At 34.7% G+C, this 23,730-nt stretch overlaps 1 protein-coding gene across 3 annotated transcripts in view; it reads left to right on the top strand.

The window, feature by feature from the left end:
* Adgrl3 (adhesion G protein-coupled receptor L3) overlaps window positions 1-23,730 on the top strand; it is a 1,316,738-nt gene that overhangs the window by 849,808 nt on the left and 443,200 nt on the right. The gene's annotated exons all lie outside the window — the stretch shown is intronic.

The following is a 23,730-nucleotide window of genomic DNA, read 5'->3' as shown; positions in this document are numbered from 1 at the left end:
AATCACATGAAGAGTTAGGAAGCCAGAGAATGGGGAGGAGCAAGTAAGATCTCCCACCAGGTCCCACCTCTTAAAAAGTCCAACCACTCCCCACTAGCACCACACTGAGGACCAAGATTCCAAAATATGAACCCTTGAAAGACTCAAACCATATCGAAATGATAATTACCTAAATAAGATATCAATTTCCTTTGCCAATCAATTTTAGCAGCCTTCCTGACATCAGTATTAACCTCTGGAAGATGACATTTAATGTGTGTTTCCTGTTTTAAATTTACCTCTGTTCTTTATGGGATGTAAGACACAATATATTAAAACATTTTTTCCTTGTCATAATATCTGGGAGTGGGAGTTACTAGGCTTTTAGTGAGTGAGAACCAGAAAGGAGATACAAAAAATTGTGTTTTGTCCGAAATGATTTTCAACAGACACATAGGTTTTCATGTGTTATTTTTGAGCAGAAACCAAATTCTAGATTATGTAGAGGATATATATATATATAGAGAGAGAGATAGATAGATAGATAGATAGGTAAAGTAGATAATCAGGCAAAATATCTGTGCATATTTTCCAGAGACACAATTACTGTGTGCATTGAGGAATGACTGTATTTTATTTTGCTTAGAGTTTTAACAGAGATTATCCAGTATCAGCCACCCTTCAGAAGACCATCTCAACAACAACAAACTGCTTATAAGATTTGTGTCTCCAGTGCTTCATACCTGAATCAGGCAGCATTTGTGGTTTTGCACTCATGTAATTATGTAGACACAGACCTGCATCTGATGATTTCATGCAATCTTTTCATGTGTTTATGCCTTCTCACTTGTGTGATACATAGGTGAACTTCAGACTTTTTTCTCTGTGTGAATTGCTTCTTATTACTCAGACTTAAATTGAAGATAGGGCATTGTGTAACTTTTTTGGGGGAAAGCAACGTGTAGGTAGGACTTCATATCCATTATTATCTTTATTTCTAAATGGTAATGCATACGTATTTGTTATAAAAGAGGAAAGCAGATTTGATAGCACAGCTTTAGGTTCACTGTCAGCATTTTCCAAAATCCCAAGGTCATCCATACTCCAGAGTCCCTACATGTTTACATATATTTATCTTTGCTTACTCTCTGGCTATGTCCTTTAACAAGTCATTGTCTCCAGGCTATTGTTTTCTGGTCACCAGGGGCATAAAGTAATCTGGTCTTACTTGTGCCACAGTAAAACCTTCAGCCCAGGTGCAAGAGAATTTATTCATTTGGTGATTTCTTGGATAGGTACTATTTTCAATTTTATATGTAATCTGAGCATAGTCCCTTAAATATTTTCTAGAGTTATTTTAATATATGTACAAATTCATTTATTACCAAGATTAAAATATTTTTGAGACTATGGAGATTTTAAAATTCAAACTAACAAATTGGATAAACTCAGTGTTAACTGGCAAAGCATTGTCAACATTGAAAAAAGACTATCATTTAATTTGCAAATGGTTTATTTTTTTAACTGAATTTCTAATTAGTAAGCACATGGCAAAAATGAAAACATTAATGAGATCTTTATAGATGTTTCATTCTATGAAAGAGATCAAATATTATGTATGTGTGTATAGGTGTGTTATGTGCATGCTTGTGCATATGTTAAGAGAAAATTCTCATTATGTAAAATAATTAAATGTCACTTGTCATAAAAATTTCCCAAAGAGGTTATAGGTGACATAAAATTGCAGGAAGCCAATTATATGATCTTTCCCCTTTCAGCTATTTTCTCCTTTTTGTCTGTAGATGGATCTTCTTATTTGCTCATTTCTTGAATTCTCTTTAATTACAATTGAAAAGATAGTAATTTCTACTAAAATTTGCATGCTCATTCTGTAACCATGTGTCAAGCAATAGATATATTTAGGCACAGATGTTGTGAAGAATAGGCAATGTAGGGCAGAATTTATACCTATTGTTTTCTCCTGTTATTCTAGGAATAGTTGATTTATTATCTATATATAGATATAGATATAATTTTTTCTTTTCTGTTCATTTTTATTTGGGATTTTTAAAAATTGTTGTGCTAGGTGAGGATACATTGTGGCATTTACAAAAGTTCTTACAGTATATCAATATATTGTATGCACCCCCTCCACTATTTTTCTTCATAACCCCCCTCCCTGCATTCCTGGAATGGTTTCAACAGATACCACCCTGAATATGCCTGATCTCATCTGATTTATATTTTCTTTAAAAAACTTGTATATTTTTCATTTAGCTGCATTTACTGAGTCAGGCAACAAAAATAATTTTAGGGTAGGCATTTCTGTATCTTCTTTGTCTTGATTTTTTATATTCATTTTTTTCTGCATTATTTTTATTTTTGTAAGGTTTTATATGCCTGTGATATAATATCTAAATTTGGAGATTAAAATAAAACCCAGACTGATACTATATATGAACAGAAATTTAATCCAGAAGGAATACTTTATATTATTAATCATAATCATTCTATTTTGACTATAATTATCAAGGTGTTCCACTAACAAAGCTTGTCCAGCAGAGAATATAATCACAGTATTATATAACACAAGAATTGCTCCTTGAGGTAGCAATCTCACTTGATGAAACTTGTTGGTGTCTGGTCTCTGAGAGGCCCAGTAGGTACTATAAAACTTAAAAATCTGATAGATCAGTACTCTAAAAGCTAAAACTCCCTGAAATTTCAACTGTAGTCTGAATGTATTTCTATAGGAAAATATTTAATTTCTCCTTTATTTTAAATATTTCATGGAACTAAGAAAATGTACTGACCAAATACTTTAAAATCCAGGAGTACTATTGGCTTTGACAGGCATACTCAAATAAAGACTAATTTCACTTCATTTTGAAGCCATTCAACTCTGTCCGAATGATGTTCCTGAAAGGTGTACATTTCATTTTTGCATCCTAATGAGTTCATTTAATAAGTTTAATAAGCTTATCTGTAGTCAAAGATACCATGACACTTACAACTCTAGGTTCTGTGAAAAGATGGGGTTTTCCTACTTCTGTTTCAACCTAGACTCCATGTTGAGGATATCAGTTACGTAAGTGTGAGACAAATCTCATTTTGGAAACTTTTAAGATGCTGAGTGAAACTCTTAATTCTTGAATTTTCTCATGTACAAGAAGGTTATAGTCTCAAGAGGAGAAGCCTCTAAGCTTCTAGTTGGGGAAAGGAAGAGGTTTAAAGCTACATCAAGGATGAATGTTTTTAAGATTCTTTTAGCAGATATTCTAATCACCAAGCAGCAATGATATTTGAAGATTAAAGTGGCCATATTGTGATCTATTCCCTATGAATGTGAGAAAAAAAAAGTCATGAAACCTACCTGAGTTTCCATCAGGGCTACAGGAGCATTCTCTCTACTTTCTTTCCAGTGAAAGAGGAAAAGAAGGTTGTGTTTTATTCATGTCTCAAGTCCTGCTTGTTTGACAGAGAAGTTATACTGCTGAAATAGAATCCAGGTAATTGGTTATGCCTATTGATAACTGATTCATTTTTATGCAATATACTTTCATTATGGTGCCATAGATGAATTAAATGGATGGAATCTAATAGTATTCAGTTTCCATCATCTCCACCATTAAGAAAGTTAAATCATCCTGCTTAACAATTCAGGTGTGTGTTATAGGATTTCAGGTTATGAAACTTCAGTTTCAACTTGAAATTTAGTGAATTTTAGAGAAATTTGGATATTGCTTATTATTCCTGAGGGTTTGTTACCCAAGGTCAATAATCATCACTTCACATTGCTGGGTTCTCACTTCCATTGGACATGAGAAGGCTCTTTTAAGTGATGATACAGTATATCTGAGGAGGACAAAAAAAAAAAAAAAAAAGGAAAACTGATTTTTAGCGACACACCGTCTGGAAGTCACAATGTGAAATGCCTCCTGGACTAATTCAGCTGAAATCACATTGAATATCAGATTTTTAGTGACTTTCCCATGACTGTTTATCAGCCCTCTCAACTCTCAAATGACTCTTTAATTAATTATTCTTCCTTCAATGATTCATTTTCTGTCAGGTCCCTTTCCTCAGAGTATTGTTTTATTCCTGTATGGCAGAAAGTGTGTCTGAGATTCTGCTATTATTAAAGGTGGTCCAGCATAATTTGAGCGTGTTACCTTGATGATGGTGATGTCACCCAGGTACTTGGTCTACAAGGCACTAGCACAATTTCACTTATTTAGTTTTAATGGGTCCCCTTGGCTTTGAGGCTATAAACTAAAATACCATTGCAGTCTCCTCCAGCAATCTCAAACTTAATTATTCCACTCCAGGAAGCTGTCTGATAGCCCTGCAGAGACCTGCTTTTGCACTAAAATGCAATTCCTTATTGTGTGACAAAAATACCTTTGTTTCATGTTCTTTTTTAAAAATGAATTTACAAACATCATGGAAAAGTACTTCTCAGCACAACTGAATAGACCACCACCAATTTGATTTTGAGATTCAGATTGACTATTTGTTAGGTTTTTTAAAAAATGTCTTTCCTATGGAATCATGATAACTTTTTAAATACTATTCCAAATACCGGGCATTGTGGGTAATGTGGTGTAAATTGCCAGTATCGCTGACTCAAATCTTTACCTCGACTGAATTTTGATATTATTTATTAAGTTTCATAGCCTGGATGACACATTTTATGTGCCCATCTCAACCAATATCTTTTTTACTGCTTTGAGCAAATTTAGTTTTCTAAACTAAATTTTGCAGAAAGTAGAAGAATGAGATAGAGAGGGGGATTGCTGACGGAAGAGACAGAGAGATCAGAGATTTGTAGATGTTGCCATTTGCAGTTCAGAGTTATCCATGAAAATGAAAATGGTCAGTAACATATCTGGTAAGTGATCAGAAATTTTCTTTTGTAATCTCAGAATATTTTCACAATTAAATAAAAACCGAAAAATATTCAGTCTGATTCCTAGTCATAAAGAAGTTTGAACTGAAAGTTAGAAACCTGGTTGTTTAATATGGGATACTCAGGCTTTATTCTTTTTTGTCTGTGGGGACTAGTAGGATCCTTACTTCTTGCTTTTGTCCCATATTCTTTGCAGACAAAGGGACAGACCATGTCTATGCTGTGTTTTCTATTAATAATGTTTTCTTTCTGTTCCTAGTTTCTTAGGCTTTGAAAATAATGGTGGAATGAGATAGAAATGAATAGAGTGCAAGGGACTGTCATTATACTTCATGTGTGCAGAAGGTTTTTAATTTTGTTCTTTTCAGCCTAATGCTCTCATTTGTGTGAGAAATTAAATGCATGAGAATTAATAAGCTCAAGTCAGGAGGTGAAGCAATAAAATATAACTGAAGAGAAAGGACTCCCATCATACACAAGCTTTATAGACATTTAATTCCCTATGGGGATGGGATGTTTACTTATCTGGACCAGAGCTTCATGCAAAACAAAAATTAGATTTTCTTCATTTTGAGCTTGCAATCCTACTTCGTTTAACAACCTCAGACCTGAGAAAGAAAAACAGATACAGAGACAGGCAATATTTGGGAAGAGCCAGAATGAAGCTAAAATCCACTTGTTTATTTTGGGTTTGGGAGAATGTGAAGAAAAAGAGATTGAATTTACACACACAAAAACCACAAACCTCTTTTCTGAAACTCATTTTAGTTTATCCTCCCTGAACAAACTGAACAATATTTAGTGAAGCTCTGCCTTAGTCCCAGTACCACCTTTAAATTACTGGATGGTCAGGAGAGGATTACTGAGCACCAGGAAGATTGACAAGATTGTCACTGCATACTGAGCAGACAGATGCAGTTTCCACATAATCTTTTGTCTTGAAATGAAAGGTTCCCTATCAAATGACTTGCTGTATTTTTTGCAGGCATATTCACAAACACATACCAATGTTACTTGGTTTGTCTTAGAGATAAACAAAAACTAATACTAAGGTCACATAAAAATGTCAATCTAAATATTCTCTCTGAGATCCAGTATCAAAAATTTTATGATTAAATGTTAGTATAACAAAAAGTAAAACTTAGAGATTCTTACCACATGACTGAAGTATTGTTTCTTATTCAAAGGGACTTAATATATTAAAATGAGACAATGAACCTGAAGGAACTTCGAAAATGTTTAGAAAGTTCTATATGCCTACAGTATTGATTTTCATTTTGCTCATAACAAATTTCACCCTCTTATTACTCTTCTAAAAATAGTATTTTCCATAGTCAACAAAGTAAATAGTACATATTTCTAAGTGTCTTTCTATTATAAGTGCTTCTTTATTCAACAAACAGTAGTTGATGATCCTCCGTGTTGTATGACTAGGATTGTTTTATTCCATGTGTATAAAACAGAAGACTTTAATGCAGCATGTATGCAGATTTTGTGGAGTTGAAGCATATAAAACTTGGGGAGTTCTTCTTAAGAAGTAAAATATAAAATTAAAAACTGGGATCCCTCACAGGATCTTAGAAGATATAAGATTTAGTGCTTCCTTGAAATTTAACCTTCATTACCTCAAAAGTTATTCTTATTCAGGTCTCATGTAATTTCATGAAAAGCATGATTTTTTATTCTTTGAATTGGAAACACATGGCATTAATCTTAAAAACAAAGATTATTCTTTGCTTTGCTTTGCAATGCAATGTTGAGCAAAATGCTCTTCAACTTTCCAAGATCAAATGTTGGTCAGCGTGCCCTGCTTTACCTCCTTAGTAGTTTTGTTATAAGGACCTTTGGGGAATAGTTGATCTAAATGACAGGTAGTAGGAAATGAATCTACCATAAAGGATTGTATTGCAGAGATAGGGTCCTCTAACAAGAATTAAGATCCTCTAACTAGATATACTGAGATAGTCTAGAGTCTAGATCTGTAAAACCAAGAGTTAACCACAATACATCAGGCAAGGATTCACTCTGAGGAAACTGAGGCACATGGCAACTATCCATACATTAAATGAAGGGAAACTTTTGTGTATTGTATTAAGCAGTAACCTTTTGGCCATGAATTATTTGCCAGGCCTTAGAGATATAGATCGATGGATGTTTACATGCATGTAGCTATCTTTCTATTTATGTATTTAGTTACCTATCTATGCATATATACACATATGAATGACACCTTCCCTCAGAAAAATGAAAGTTTTGTGGTGGGAAAGATAGCCTGTACAACAGAGATCAATGAAGTAACTGATTTTACAATTATGACAAGTCTACATAAATTATGAAAAGTACCAACCAAATTACTCTACTTTTCCATTCTTCCATCATCCTTTTTGCCTCATATTTGTTCTACTATAACCCTTTTCTTAGTACACAACTTAGTCTCCTCACAAAGCCAGGGAGTCCTTTTTTAACATGTCAGACATGTCAGTCCCCTACATCACCCTCTATTGGTTGCCCTCTCCACAAGACTGAGATCCAAAGTCCTTACCAAGCCTAAAGAACTGGCTTCGTTGGCCATTCTATGATCTTGTCTTCCATACTCCTCCTTATTCACATGGTACCAAGCAGGCTGGCCAATGTTCACTTTCTGGATGTACAAACCATGTTCCTTGTTTTCATTATGTTCTTCAGAAAGATATGTGCATAGCTTATTCCTCATTGAATTCTCAACTGTTACCACTACAGAGAGGAGGCAAAACTTACTACCTGAAAATCTCTATTCATTTTGCTGAACTTTATTTTTATTCATATGTCGTCATCACTTAACTCAATAAATTATATATATATTACATATATTTACATATTTATATAATATGTATATTTATATTTTTCTTTTCTTTTTTGTTGTTGTTAGTACTGAGGGATAACTTTAAGACTTCAAACTTGGTAGGCAGGTGCTGTACCACTTGAGCCACTTTGTCAGACCTTTTTGTATTGGTTATTTTTAAGATAAGGTCTTGCTTCATATCCAGTTGTCCTGTACTGTGATCTCATTTGTGCTTCCCTAGGTAGCTGAGATGACAACCATGCACCACTGCACCCAGGCACACAGCCATTGGTTGAGATGGGGCTCTCGCAAAATTTTTGTGCAGGCTGACTTCCAACCACAATCCTCCCGACCTCTGCCTCCTAAGTAGCTAGACATGAGCTATTGTGCCTGGCACTACAGTAAATTTTTAAATTTCTTCATTGTCCATACTTCCTCACTGTACTCTAAACATTTTTAAGTAAGAGACTTTGCTTTTCTCACTGTTCTTTTATCAGCCTAAATCAGTTTCATATGAAATAAATACTTAATACATTTGTTTATTTATTTATTTATTTGTTGGTACTGGGGTTTAAACTGGGGGCCTCACATTTGCTAGTCAGGCGATCTACCAGTTGAGCCATTCTGCCAGCCCTGTTTTTCTGTATTGGTTATTTCCGAGATAGAGTCTCATGAACTATTTGCTCTGGCTGGTTTCAATCTGTGATCCTCCTGATCTCTGTCTCCTGAGTAGACAGGATTATGGGCTTGGTAATATTTATTGAATAAACAATTAAAAACAGCCTACTGAGAAATGTTGACTTATTTTGTGCTGCTTTATCACTGGTACTTATGGGCAGAAGAGTTGCTCATGGTCCCACACCACAGAACTTCAATTTCACTAAATATCAGGAATAATTTTACCAACCCTTGTGCATGACAGGCACCATCAAAACCAGAACCCTCTAGACTATCAGTCATCCCTTTGACCTTCACCTGTTTACATCTCTTCATTCCTATTAATGATGTTCAGCTTCTTTTGTGTCACTCCCCACTTTCCTGTACTTTTCCATTAGGAGTTATGGTCTATCACCAGCAAGTACCCTGTACTCTGACCCTCTTTCTTAAACCTGCTCTTCACACACTTATCCCAACCCCAGGTGGCTGTGTCTCATTGATATGGCTTTCCTGCTGCTCTCCTAAGGGAAAGCCTTGTTTGTTTTCTCTAACATTCTACAAACCATATATATGAATTTAGGAGAGAACATCCTTGCTCCCTACTTTATTGTTCTCAGATCATTTCTCCTCCTTATGTATACCCAATTCCTAATCTCTTTTTTTTAATTGTAGCATTTACAAAGGTTTTTGCAATGTATCAAATATATCATACTTGAATCCACCCCCTCCACCTTTTTGTATTGGTTATTTTTAAGATAAGGTCTTGCTTCCTATCCAGCTGTCCTGTACTGTGATCTCATTTGTGCTTCCCCAGGTAGCTGAGATGACAAGCATACACTTTATCTTCTCTCCCCTGATTCCTGGAACAGTTTCAACAGGTAACATTTTTTAATTTATATAGGTTTATACACATTATTTGCATTGTATTCATCCTCCTACCCCTTTCCCCACCATCTCCCACCAGTGCCACCCTCCACCTGTTTCACCTTTCTGTTCTCTGATTTTGTAGAAGAAAAAAATATATATATATACATATATATATATACATATATATATATGTATATATATATATATAAAACCAACCAATGTCATTATTAGGCTCTATCTTCTGCAACATTTCTGTAGCCATTATTTATAAACCTCCATTCATGTCACTCCCTTTTTAATTACTTAAACAATTCTACACTTAACTTCTCACTACATCTTGTTTTCTCCACTTAACAAAATAGCTATTTCATGCATTCTTCTCTCTTACCTAATTTCCTCATGAGCGCAGGAGCTGCACGATGCTAAGCTTTACATCTGCTTTGATGTTTGCAAGAAGTGTGTCTGCTCACTTATCAGAAAGCCCCACAAGAAGTCTGTTTCTCTTTGGCTACACCTGGGGCACTTAGCTATTTCTGGATTTAATAGAGTTAGAGAAGTAAGTGCTTAATTTTTGTAGCCTTCATTTGGAGAGATACTGAGGGAAAAAGGAATAGGGATTATTTATGGATTTAGCCACAAGGTCAGTTCTGATTTTTTTCCATCTACATTCCAGCCAGCCTAGTAAAGGTTGCCATCCTGACTTTCTTTAACAGCTATATAATCTGCAGCTATATGTATTCTTGACCCATTCTAATCCATATTCCAGAAGTCATGGTGTAATTGTTAAATAATAATTATAGATGGTTATTGAACTGGGACCTAACAGACCAGGCAAAAAAAAAGTTCCATGTCACCAAGCTTAAACTAAGCTGCTTATTTGAACTTTTGAGAAACTGGACTTGGAGTTTTGGACTCCAGGTCCAAACTCCTAGGCTTCCACATGTCAGGTCCAGCCACTTGTCCCTATATGCAAATACAGAAACGTGGTGAAGGGTGGAGAAAGAATGCATACTACACAGCATGAGATACACAGCATGAGACATATAGCAAACGGTGTTCATGGTTAAAAAGTACCAGTCACAGATCTGTTCCAGTGGGTCATTATCTCAGTCTTTATTTGAGGAGAGGTTGTTATCACTTGTCCTAGAGAGGTTCTGATATTCTTTTTCTTTTGGGCAGTTCCATTATTCCTCCTTGCAAACAGTCCTGTCTTTCCTGGATTCTTAGGTGACTGAATGGCCTAGACAAAGACAGATATAAAACTGAGGTAAGGATGCCAAGATTTGCTCCTGCTTTTATGGGTCCAAAGTAAGGAGACAGTGTTTTTCAGCAAAAAGCAGTTTAAGCATCTATTACAAAATTAAGATTAAGGAGATACAATCAAATTTCCCAAACAGCTTGTTTAATTGGCATGATAATGAAGATCCTTCTGCCTTGATCCTCAAACAGAAAAAAGGTCATTTGAAATAACCTGATATAAACTAATCACTTATTTTTCTATTATTCTGTGCTCCTGTTGCTTTTTACAAAGAAAATAACTTTGAAATAACCAATCCAAATTTTGTTTGTGTTTTCTTTAGCCCTTCTCTGTTTATAAAACCAACATCTGCTGCTTAGCTCATCAGATATTTATTTTTATTTTATGGACTAAAGCATTGTCTGACACTACAATAAAAAATGACACTAATTAAGATTGTAAGGCTGGCAGAGTGGTTCAAATAGTAGAGTGCATGCCTATCAAGCATGAAGCCCTGGGTTCAAGCCCCAGTACTGGCCAAAAAAAAAGAAAAAAAAAGGCTAAATGTGAGAAATACCCTTACCTGTCCAAACTCAAAGAATGGATCAGAGACACATGGAGTGCAGTGAAAGTGAGACTTTAATCATGATCTTGCAAGACTGGGTGCCTGATGAGCAGAGACCATGGAAGCCATTACAATAAGCATTTATTGCTAGTGTCCTTGTCTCTCCCTCAGTTCCTTATTGGCTGAGTACTACAGGGTGTACATTCTTTTCCCAGACATCACCTAGATTTCCTATTGGGTTATTTAAAATATGCCTCTTGGGATTAGTCAAATTTTAGAGGTGGGCTTTTTCCTTGTAGCAGGAAGGTCTCCAAGTGACATGTGCCTTCTTGCATTACAGTTTTTACCCATTCCCTCCTCTATCATGATTTACCCCTCCAACCTTAGGTTCCCTTATCAGTTGCCCCTCCCCCAACACCTGCAAGCTGATACACAAGCAAGCAGCCAGGGTTAAATGCTATGCCTTGAAAATGGATCACGATTGACTTCATTTCTAACACTAAACTAACTTGTAGTGATTTTGTCATTTGACATAATACAAATGCCTAATTTGGCACAGGGTTGGAATTCAGGCTTAATGCTTGCTAGTCAGGCGTTCTACCATGTGAGCCCTCCAGTTTGTCATTTCTCTATTCACCCCTTTAACATTGCCAATTACATTTAGGATAAAATCTATACTTGTATCCTGGCTTAAAAAGCCCTGTCTATTCTCTGACTTTTATATTTATCACTCTAACTTGCTTGTTCTGTTTCACCAACCTGTGTTTCTTCATGTTTCTAAAACATATCAAGGTGTACAGTGCCTGCCTAGCAAGTGTGAGGTTCAAAATCCAGTACCACCAAAAAAACCCCCCAAAAAACTAACAAAAAGCCCCAGAACAAAATTTAAAAAACCCAAAACCAAAAGAAAGAAAGAAACAAACCAAAAGCAAGGTGACTGGTCTCATTCCTTTTGTCTGGAATGGACTTCCCTCTGATCTTCTCTTATTTATATCCTTTTGTGATTTAGATATTGGATTAAATGTGTTCTTCTCAAGCTTTCCTTGAACTATCTTAAGTAGTCACCTTTCCATTGTTGCTTCTTTTAGTCCTTCACACACACTGTCTGGAGATTGAAGACTTTGCTTGTTGTTCTGGTATATATCTGCTATAGAGAAGTACCACAATGTTCCCTCTCCTCCACAATAATGGGCATCGATAAATACCTACATAATGAATAATCAATGTGTCAAGTTGCTAAACAATTATTTTATGAAAAGGTACTATTAACCTCTTCATAAAAACCTTATGAAATATGTATTAATATTTTTCTACTTTCCAGATAATAAACTTGAAACATTAAGAGAAATTAAAGTTACACTCTATGGTTCTCCAGGATTTACAATCAGATCATTTGAGTCCAACAGCATAATCTCTTTCCCTACTAAATTGCATTAACACTTTTGTTGAAAAGCAAATGGCGTCACATGTTTGCATCCATTTCTGGATTCTATTCATTTCCATTGATTTTTTTTTTCTATCTTAATACTGATCCATGCTGTTTTGATTGTTGTAAGTTTTGAAATCAGGGACCATAAATCCTCTAATTAACTCTCCTTCAGGATAATTTGGGCTATTCTGTGTTCTTTGCCTTACCTCCTAAAGTGTAGCTTGGCAATTTGTAAAATAATAACAAAAAGTCTGTTCAAACGTTGTACATTGTCATCAGTGCCATTCATCTATTCATTACAAAGATGATAGAAATAGCTGGCTTTGAGAAGAAGAAACAAAATCTATTTGATGCTGGTATATTACTAACTCAGTTTACTACATCTGATCTGGTGGTAACTTGAGATGTCTTAGGAAAATATAAAGAAAAGAGCAGCAGTGCTATCATTTCTCTATCTTTTCAATATCTAATTTATAATAGTAAAGCTGTTGCTTGATGGGAATATTTTGAAAGTCCAGACAAAAAATATGAAGCCATGGAGAAAATGTCTTCTACAAGTACTACAGGTAATGATGTAGGTTGTAAGTGGAATTATGATGGTGGGGATAGCTCTGAAGTAGCCTAGAGCAGAGTTTTGGAGTCCAACACAGTGTCAGATAGTATAAGTAAAAGTTATTATAAAAGTCAGCCATTCTCCAAGTATAAAAACTATAAAGTAATCTCAAGACAGAAGTAAGACACAGTTAAAAGTTATTGATATGAAAAAATAATTATAAATTTGTACAGTGATGTTTTCATTCTTTAAAATCTTATTTTTACTAACTCCTATATAAAGTTTTTGATGGCAATTCAATAGTTATGTTATTACTTTTCTTTCAGGAACTGGTTGTTTTAAATAGAACAATATCATTTATTCCTGTGAAAGAGTTATTGTCACCATCAACGTAATGTCAATTTCTAATAGCAAGTTATGTAGAAGTTGATAATGCCACAGTGCCTTTGAGATTCAGCTTTGTTAGAGATCCTAACTACATAATAGGAAAAAATTATTGTAGCTTTGAGCTCTCTAAATTGACATTACATCAAAGAATTTCACTTTATTTAACATTGAATGCATTCTTTGCTATTATTTATCATATCTTATGCAGGATTGGACACATTCATGAAAAGAGAATCATAGACTTGAATGAAATGGTAGTGACTATGTGAATGTAAGAAAGTACTAGGTAACAATACAGGGAATATACAATGTTTTTAATCTACATCTTTGCAATATAATTGCTTATAATATTAAAAGATGATTGAGAAGATTTGGAAAAAATAAACTCAACATCCTACTATGTAAGTTAAGCATTGGAATTTGGACACATTCCTAGGTAAAGGATTCTAAAAATGTCTCAAAATAGAGAGGACACATTTCTGGAGAATACTCATGACAGGCTACAGAATACCATCTTGGGTCTTTGGCTGTACTGTCTTCTACATGAAGAGAAGCAACGTCAATTTGGATGGTCACTGTGTTTCATTTGTATATTTCTTTTTAAATGTTAACAGATTTTATTTCAATAGATAACATTCTTTCATATTTCTGTGATGGCCTGGTGTGCTTATTTGGTTTACAGATACCCAGGGATGAAGCAGTTAAAAGCTGCCAAGACATTCAGTACCCAGGAGGTCCCTTTTGGTCTGTGTTGCTGGTGCTTCTCAGGTGGAGCCAATTGCTTTTCTTTCTGAAATTGAAAATTGAACTTCCAGTATGTGAGGAGTGTGCCCTACGGCCTTCAGAGAAATCTTTTCTTCCTTGGGGCCATTAACAACACTTCAACATGGGGGACCAGGGACTGTCTTTTTTAAGAAGTGAGAAAAATTGCAAGTATAGCTAAACAATTTTTAGTTAATACAATCTGTGAAAAGTTTTATTATTCAACACTTCTGAAATGTGAAAATGAAATAAACAAAACAAAACCAAACGCACCATGGGACTGAATAGTTTGTAAAAGACATGGAAGAATTAACTAAAAACCTGAATATTTTCAGTGGCTTGGGGTACTTAGCAGGCAGTCATTAGGGAAGAGGGTAAAAGAAAATGGCTTCATGTCTATATTACAGAAAAACAACCCTACAAAGACTGGATCACATGTGACTAACCAATACTCAAAATTTAAACATAAGAACATTCATAGAGTAATTAATGGCTTCATTAACTTTTAATTTTAATTTAGCTATATTTTTACATGTTTTGATAGAGTTGAAAGGCAATTCAATTGTGCTTTCTGATGACAAAACATTTCTGCAGATAAAGCATTAACTTTAAAGTCCACAAATATTATAGAAAAGTAAAAATTCTTAAAAAATCTTACTAATGAAGTAAAAATTAAAATCAATTTATTAAGTCCAGATTCTAATTAGAGGTAACTCTAAGCCTTTGACCTTATATTTTAATAACCCATCCAGAACATATTAATATTTTCAAATATCATAAACAACTTTTAAAATTTTTGGTTCTTTCCACTACAATTTAGATTAAAAATTCAGTTCAAGGTGATAAGCTGAATAGCCCTTTAATGAAAATATGATTATTTTATGTATGTTTCCAATTTCTCATAATACCCCCAAATTGGGAAAATGGGAGAATCAGGCTTGTAAAGTAGATAAGAAACAAGGGAGCGTCTATGTCAAGAGTCCCAGCTCCGGGCCCAGAGCACTGAACAGACTGAACCTAGGTCAGGTGCCTACATTCCTCTTATGTCAGGAGAACTGAGAGACAGAATCTCATCTGCCTCAGCTTGCCAAAGTAGTGCTCCAACCAAGACTGGAACAATGAGTGAATTCCCTTCACCAAATAAGAGGAGGGTTTGGCAAAGGAAACAAAATAAAATAAAACAAAATGTGGATGTCTTTTGAACTTGGCACTTCATAGTATATATTGTTGATTCTTGTTATTCTCAGCAGTTATATGAAGTCACAAAGAACACTGAATTAGCAGATACTAAAGAATTACACCTAGGGCAAATACATGGTTATGTTTCTGTGAGTATCTCATAACAATACTTTATCAACCAATTTATACATAACCTTGCTTTATGTACGTTTCTGTTAAAAAACCTTATTAAATACATAGTATTGGTTCATTAAAAGGAAAAGAGAAAAAGAGTTGAAACAAGAAAATTGCCTTTTTTTCCCCCTTTTCTTTCATTTCTAGTCTTAGAATAACCGGGCCTTGCACATGTTAGGTGAATGCTCTACTGAGCTACATCCTCAGGATACCTTTGTAAATTTTTAATGGGAAAATGAGTATGTGAAGCTCAAATTCTCTACATGAACATGTGGGTGAATGGCAGAGAAAGTGTCATGAGTATTGACTTGGGGGTTATAAATTTGAGTGAGCATGCATGTTCAAAAATACAAAATCTGTGAATAGTGGGGATAGACTGTATACATGTATGTGTATGTGCATGTATGTCTTGAATTAATAAATACCACTGTGATTTTGAAAGCTGCTATGAATATCTCTGCATGTAAAAGCTGGGATCATAATAATGCAAGTTAGCGATTGAACATAAATTACAAAAGTTTTGTATTGAATGGAAATTTCAATCTTGAAAACTATCAACATTTTTCTTTTATAGATTCATGGGATTATTACAGAAATTATGTATTTGCCTTGTATTTGATTGTTCAACTGAACTGCTAATACTTTGTAATCTTGTTGCATCTATGATTTTACTAGTAATTCATAGGTTTTGGTTTTGTGTAACTATGTCAAAATCTCTCAGCCATTGTTCAAATATTCCTTACAAAAGCTAGTGCCCAAGTCCTGTGCAATATTTTTCAGTTTCCAAACACATTCAAAAGTAATTATCTAACTAATTAATCACTTTCCCTTTTTGTTCAAGAATACAAACATTTATTCAAAGACTGAAGTAAATTTTTTCTTTTATTTACACATCTGATGAGTTGGGTAGACTTCATCAGTCAAATGACTTCCCTCGGCATTTGGCAAATTAGAGACATTCTAACATAAATAAGCCTAACTCCTGTCAACATTTGCGCCTGTGGTTTCTTTCAGGACACTAGCAGAAAGTTGGTATGCCTTAGTGTTTTCAGTCATTTAGTGTTTTCAATCTTTTACAACCTTCTCTTGGCTCACTGACTTTTGACATTTGGTTTCTGTCAACAGAAATGATAATATGAAATATATCTCATGAGGAAATGAGGAGGAAGAACTATCAGATTCCAAAACTATGTTCCAGATGGAAAATCTTACCAGCCCTAGATATGTTGGCATTGTTGAAACCTCTGGCAAAGATGAATGAGAAGGATAGTGTTAGGCCAGATTTGAGGTAAAAGTTTGGATCAAAAGTACAATAGACTTTTACAGTGGAATAAGGTTGATTAAGGGGGACAGAACAAAAAGCTTACAATACATGGGAGTGATCAGTGAGATGACTCAGTTCTAGACTTCAAAAGACCCAATTTAAATATCAGAAGATAAAATTCAATCTCTAAGGATCAGAGAATGACTATGATTGAGACTGGAAATTGCAGGCTGCTTGGTCTCTGTTCTATTTTATGCTATTTGTTAGAGTAGGTACACTCAGGCCTTGAGATATCACTTTAAGTAAGAAACAGGTCATAAGTTTTTTAGGATAAGGTCAGACATGTTAAAATAATCTTTTGAAAACAATAGGACTATAATAAAATTATACGAGTAAGAATTTCTTAAGAAAAGTGAATCCAGGTCTTGGAAAGTAATAGAAATAGCAGAGATTCTCAAGGTATCATATCTCATATATTTGCTTATCTGAAGTAAAAGTAATTTCTCATGTCTAAAATAAAAAAGAAAAGCCAAGATTTATTGAGTCTAAGATACACTTTCATATTTTTAATATCTCTGAAACCTGAAGGCATCCTACTTTCAGTGGCATCCCACAATTAAAATGGAATTATTTTTTATTCTTCATGAAACATAAAAGAATGGGGTATCTTATAATCAAAGCTAAGTTAGATCTGGTTAAACATGGCATTCTGCCTTAAAATTTAAAATAGTCATCAGCATTAAAAAAATTAGTTGGGAGGCTACAAGGTTGAGCAGTTCCAGTGCCTTGGATCCTATGTAAGCAAACTGAAGATCAATTCTAACCATTGCTAGGAAATTTCCACTTTCACCAATCTATTTTTTTTTTGTCTTGCTTCTGTAAACACATTATAGAAGCTTCCCTACATGCTGCTTTTTCAGGGGAACCTAAGTGCTTGTGGTCTGGTACCTCTGAATGAGCAAATGACAATTTAAAAATTTTGATATGTCTTCATTTATGTTTTAACATTAGTAAAAGTGGGATTAATAAACTTAAATGTACATTGAAAAATAATTTTAACCTAACACATTTTACCTTAATCTGCAGGTACCCTTTGGACACCCCGTAGGAATCAACTTCCTGTTATTTGTATAAAAATTGTCTTTTTAAAACTATTGAACTTGGGGTACATCGTGACTTTCACAAAACTTACAATTTATCATAGTTGAATTCACCCTCTCCATCATTCTCCTTTATTCCCTCTCCACCTATTCCTGGAATAGTTTCAAATGTCCCATTTTTTACATTTTCATACATAAATACATAATATTTAAACCATATCTACCCTCCTGCACCCTTTCCTTATAACCATACCCTCCATGGTATGAACCCCCAGACAGGACCTATCTTTAAATTTTTCTTGTATATATACTTTTCTACTTAAAAAGTCTTCAGTTTTCATCCAATTCTGAATTAGTAATTCAAATAGTGAAAACATCTTAAATAATCATAGATGATGATGATGATGATGACGACTTAGAAATACTAAGGCTGTAATTAAAGTTCAAGCTTACAAGGTAAGCTCACTTATCACTTAAACCACACCTCTAGCACTTTATGCTTTATTTTGTTTTTCACAGAGGGTCTCACATTTTTCCTGGGCTTAGCTCTGGATCATAATCTTCTTATATCTGCCTTCCAAGTAGCTGGAATTATAGGCACTCATTACTATGCTTGACCCATAAATGATTAATTTTTAATACTCCAAATGATTATTGCCTAGTAGATGATGAATAAAAGTTTTCTAATTACTACATTAAAATAATTTATATAACCGGCAATTTTTTCTCTTTTTTTGTTCCTCATTTATACCCTAATATCTTCCAGTTTAGCAGACATAGTCTACCTAGATTTGTAGTGGAGCCCTTCATAAATGTTCAGTAAGAAAAAGTAGAAAGGAGCTTTTACTATTTGAGTTCTCAAATATGTCACATTTTTTAGACATTTTAGTGTCTAGAAAACAGTGTCCAAATTTCAATTGTCACTTTATGAAAATAAATTAAGTGTAAGTCAAACTTTTAATTTTAGAATAATTTCCTTTGGGACCAGGAACTAGAGAAAAGGTTAGATCAAAAAGAATTAACCTAGAAGGTAACACCCACGCACAGGAAATCAATGTGAGTCAATGCCCTGTATAGCTATCCTTATCTCAACCAGCAAAAACCCTTGTTCCTTCCTATTATTGCTTATACTCTCTCTGCAACAAAATTAGAGATAAGGGCAAAATAGTTTCTGCTGGGTATTGGGGGGGAGAGGGAGGGGGCGGAGTGGGTGGTAAGGGAGGGGGTGGGGGCAGGGGGGAGAAATGAACCAAGCCTTGTATGCACATATGAATAATAAAAGAAAAAAAATTTCCTTTAATTTCAGAACTAATGTTTCTTTTGGAAAATACATTCAATGGGAAGAAAAAAAGTTAAACAAAAGCTAGATGTATTCATATCCTGGTTTCAAAGGGAAAAGTAGAATTGATTAGGTGAAATTAGAATTGATTAGGAATAAATTAATTTTTAAAAACTGAACTCAGAATGATAGGCATTTCTGTTTTGAAGGTCACAGACCAGTGTATTGTGAAGTAGCAACAATATCTCTATTCTTTATTAAAATAAATAAAGAGGTCTGGGGTGTGGCTCAAGTGGTAGAGTGCTTGTCTAGTAAGCATGAAGTCCTGAATTCAAAGCCATAGAAAAAGTAAAAAAAACAACAAAAACAATAATAATAGAAAGACTAACAGAGAACAACATTTGAAGACCAAGCCAGAGAATAGAGTAATGTGTCCATAAATCAAAAAACAAACACCAAGAGTTGTAGGCAACCACCAACAAAGAAGAAGAAAAGAGAGGTTCTTTCCGGTAGTCTTCGGGTAGTCTTCAGGGGAACCATGGCCCTGCCAATACCTGGATTTTGGACTTCTGGTTTCTATAATGATACATGAGCCCAAAAGGAGACTGCTTTTATTAAAGAAAAACTTATGTTGTTTTGTTTGGGATATTGAAGTTTGAACTGAGGAATTTACACTTGCTAAACAGGTACTCTAACAGTTGATCTACTTCACCAGCTGGACATACTAATTTGTTTGTTTCTTTTTGCTTTGCACTTACAAACCAGATGTTTTACTGCTTGAGCCAGACTTCCAATCCCCGACATGGTAATTTTTAAAAGTCAAATATTTTTATTTCACTATGTGATTTTGTAGCTAAAAAGATAAACAACTTACAAATAATAATAAAAGCCCAATTTATCAATAAAAAAAATAATAGTGATGTGATATTTCACAGTTAGGTGACTGTAGTTAACGATAGCATATTGCATATTTCATATAAGTACTGCACGCTAACCGAATGCATCACTGGAGCTTGCCTACTGTATATTTCAAAATGGTAGGAACAAAGATTTTGAATCACTACAAAGAAATGATAAATATTTGACATGATAGATATGTTTAACTTTTATTTAAACATTACATAATGTATATGTGTTTTCAATCATCACCGGATACCCCATGAATATGCACTTTTTTTTATTTTTTACATATGTTAAAAAAACAAAACCCAAAATTTGAACAGTCTTTTGTCTGTTAGAGTCAATGGGGACAATTTAAGATTGTTCCAAAGACTCCAGGGAAGAGGGAAAATTGCCCTAAAATGAGAGCAAAACTATGAGAATCTGGGGAAAAAAGCAAGGAAAGTGTGAAAGAGAATTTAGGAACAAATTTAGTGTTTCATCTCCATGCATTTGTTCTGCCATAATTATACTCCAACATCCCATCAATCAGTTAGATTTACACCAATAGCATTTTGTGGGCTGTATCTTGGGAAATGAAATGGAAGAAGAACAAACATACATTAAAACATAGCTATTTCACTCAATCTTCCCTCCCTGGTTCAAATCCTGGCCCCAATACCTAACTTCCAGCCTCTTGGTGCTTTGTTTATCCAGGCCCAAAACAGGAGCAAAATGCATTTAAATCCATAGAGTTCTTGTCAAAATTAAATCAGTTAATGCACACATGGTTCTTATACCACTATAAGGCGTATAGTAAAAACTGAAGTCTGGGAAAAAATGATACAACTGGAGCAGCCTGCAGCAGAATTGTGTCTCACTGAGCAATCAAAACTTGAACCAGGAGCAGGAATTTAGACAAGTCTAAGTGTCTGTCACATGTCCTAAACTACTTAACAGCTCAGCAAGGCTCAGAAAGAGGGATAAACTTATTCTTTCATGGCAGGAGGCTTTGGTTGATTTTATTAAGATATTAAAGAAGGTAAGTTTAAGTCAGGAGCTGATGGATCATGCCTGTAATCTTAGTAACTCAGGAGGCAGAGATCAGGAGGATTGAAGTTTGAAGCCAGTCTGGGGCAAATATCTTGGAAAAACCCATCACAAAAATAGGGCTGGTGGAATGGTTCAAGGTGAAGGCCCTGAGTTCAAATCTTAGCAAAAAAAAAAAGGTAACTTTAAATCTGAGAAATCTGGAAAGCTGCACCTGTCAGTAATTTGATGTAGTGTGTGTGTGTGTGTGTGTGTGTGTGTGTGTATACATATATTCAGTATTGGGGATGGAACTCATGGCCTCACACTGACTAGGCAAGCAGTTTGCACTTGAGCCATGTCACCTGGTCCTTTTTGCTTTTTTAGTTCTGTTTTTCAGGTAGGTTCTCACACTCTTTGCCTGATGCCTGCCTTGGGCCACAAGGGATTACACACTTGGGATTACAAGTGTGTGCCACCTTTTCAGACCTTTATCTCTTTAAAGTTTTAGCAAAATTATTTTACTTTCAAGGAAAGAAAAATATGTGTCCAACAATCATTTTTATTTCTTTGGACTTAACCAGCGTGAAAAAAGAAATCCTCAGGTTTGATAGCTGCCAAGTAAAGAAGCAGCATTGAAAACTGGGAAACATGGGATCCAGTCTTCTGGCTTTTGACTTGTGTTATACTGTGTACATTGCTTCATATCTCAAAAAATCAGTTTGCCATATTTTAAAGGAAAGCTTTAGCTAAGTATCTTTGAAGTCCATTTTAAATCTAAAATTATATAAAGTATCCAATAGCAACTTTGGATATTGAATTATAATAAAAGTGTTTTTTATCACCCAAAGCATCTGTTTTTCATTTTTTATTTTCTGAGATAGTGTCTTGCTATGTAGCCCACCTGGTTTTGAACTTGTGATCCTTCAGCCTCAGCCTCCCAACTACTGGGATTTCAGGTATGCACCACTATCCCCAGCTCATTTTTTCTTTTTGGACAACAGTTATTCAATAACCTACATTCAACTATTTCTAGGTTTCACCAAACAAGTTAGATGTCCAAATACTTCAAAGTAACTGGGAAAGTGATTCTTACCATTGTTTCTATATGTTTGATAGCTTTACATCTCAATTGTACTGTTTTACAAACCTCTTCACTCTTTTAACTGTAAAAAGATTTGATAGGAGATTGCATTATCCTCCTAATAACTTGCCTTGGCTGCAGGTGGTCAGGAAAATTTCAGTTGGCAGGGTGTTATGTGACAGGGAGACTGACATGTTCCACTTATTTTAAAGGATGCTTGAGTGAGAATAACATGATACAGAGAAAGAAAAGAGAGAGGAAGTATTGACCAGACACATAGTCATGACCTAGAGATTACATTAAGCAAGGCATGGATTTTTAAAAATTTTTTCTACACCCTCATAAGGACCTGGTCTTAACTATCATTCACTATGCAGTCTGCAGTGCTAACATCATTTGATGGAAGTACGCAGATGTTATTTAGAATAAGGACCACAGAATGGCATGATTCATCAACTACTGGGGTTTAAGTTGTTAGATTTGCTTCTGGCACAAGACTAATAAATTGAGCTATTTGAGAGAATATTGTGGGGAGCTGGAAGTAGGAAGGCCGTTGATAAGTATATAAATAATGGAGAGTTACAGAGGCACTGGCAAGTCGCCGGGTTAGTACGAAGGGGACAGTGCATAGAGGAAGAAAGAGTTAATAGACAAGTCCTCTGAAAACTTCCTTGACTTTCATATTTTCCCCAAAGCTGGCCCCTAATCAAAGTGCCTAAGGAAACTTGGCTAATTCAAAAGGTAGATGCTCTAGCCTGAGATGCTTTAAATGTACTTATTCAGCTCAAGGCACTTGCTCATTCTATATGTTATTTTAGGATTATAGTGCCAGATGTTTCTTGAGCAGGATGCTGGCAATGAATTCTTCACATATTTACCTTTTGATTCCTATCTAGGAGGATTTGACTGAATGTCACATGACTAGAATTAAAATAAATACCAATCAATCTTTTAAGCTCAAATGTGTTTACTTTTCCTATATAGACAGACTTATCAAACTTAGCATCATTGATATTAGGCAGTTTCCTCAATTTCTGTTGATTCTATCTTGTCCACCATCATAACCTATGAAATAAAATTAAAAGTATGTAAGTACCATCCTCTTGGTAGGCTATTGACTACTCTGAGTGAAAAAGCACTCTGTGTTGCCAGCAGGAATTCAGCAGCAGCCTCTAATACATGAGCTGCCTGCTTAATTACACCCTTCCATTTATTAGCTCTCTGGCCACATTCCAGCTTTGCTTGTATATTTTTTCCATTTAGTTTATTGTCCATTTCTATTTCATCAAGCAACATAGAAAAGAGACTGTGCCTGTTCTTTTCTCTGAATCACACAAACTTTCATTTGAGTTATTTCTATATTTTGTTGTAAAATTGATTTTAACTTTTTTTTCCTCAGAGAAGAAAGACATTTTTAATAAAGTTTAGTCTTTAAAAGGTTTTTGTTTTTTTTAAAGTGTCAGAATATTATGAGAAATAACAGAAGAGTGTAAGAATCATTTCAACTGTCAAATTGATGAGTAAGGTGGCAGATAATGGATGGAAAATGATGACATGTTGGTGGAAGAGTTTTGCT

Source organism: Castor canadensis, chromosome 9 (genome assembly GCF_047511655.1).
Source record: "Castor canadensis chromosome 9, mCasCan1.hap1v2, whole genome shotgun sequence".
Classification (NCBI taxonomy): Eukaryota; Metazoa; Chordata; class Mammalia; order Rodentia; family Castoridae; genus Castor; species Castor canadensis.
This window is presented reverse-complemented; position numbering and strand designations above follow the sequence as displayed.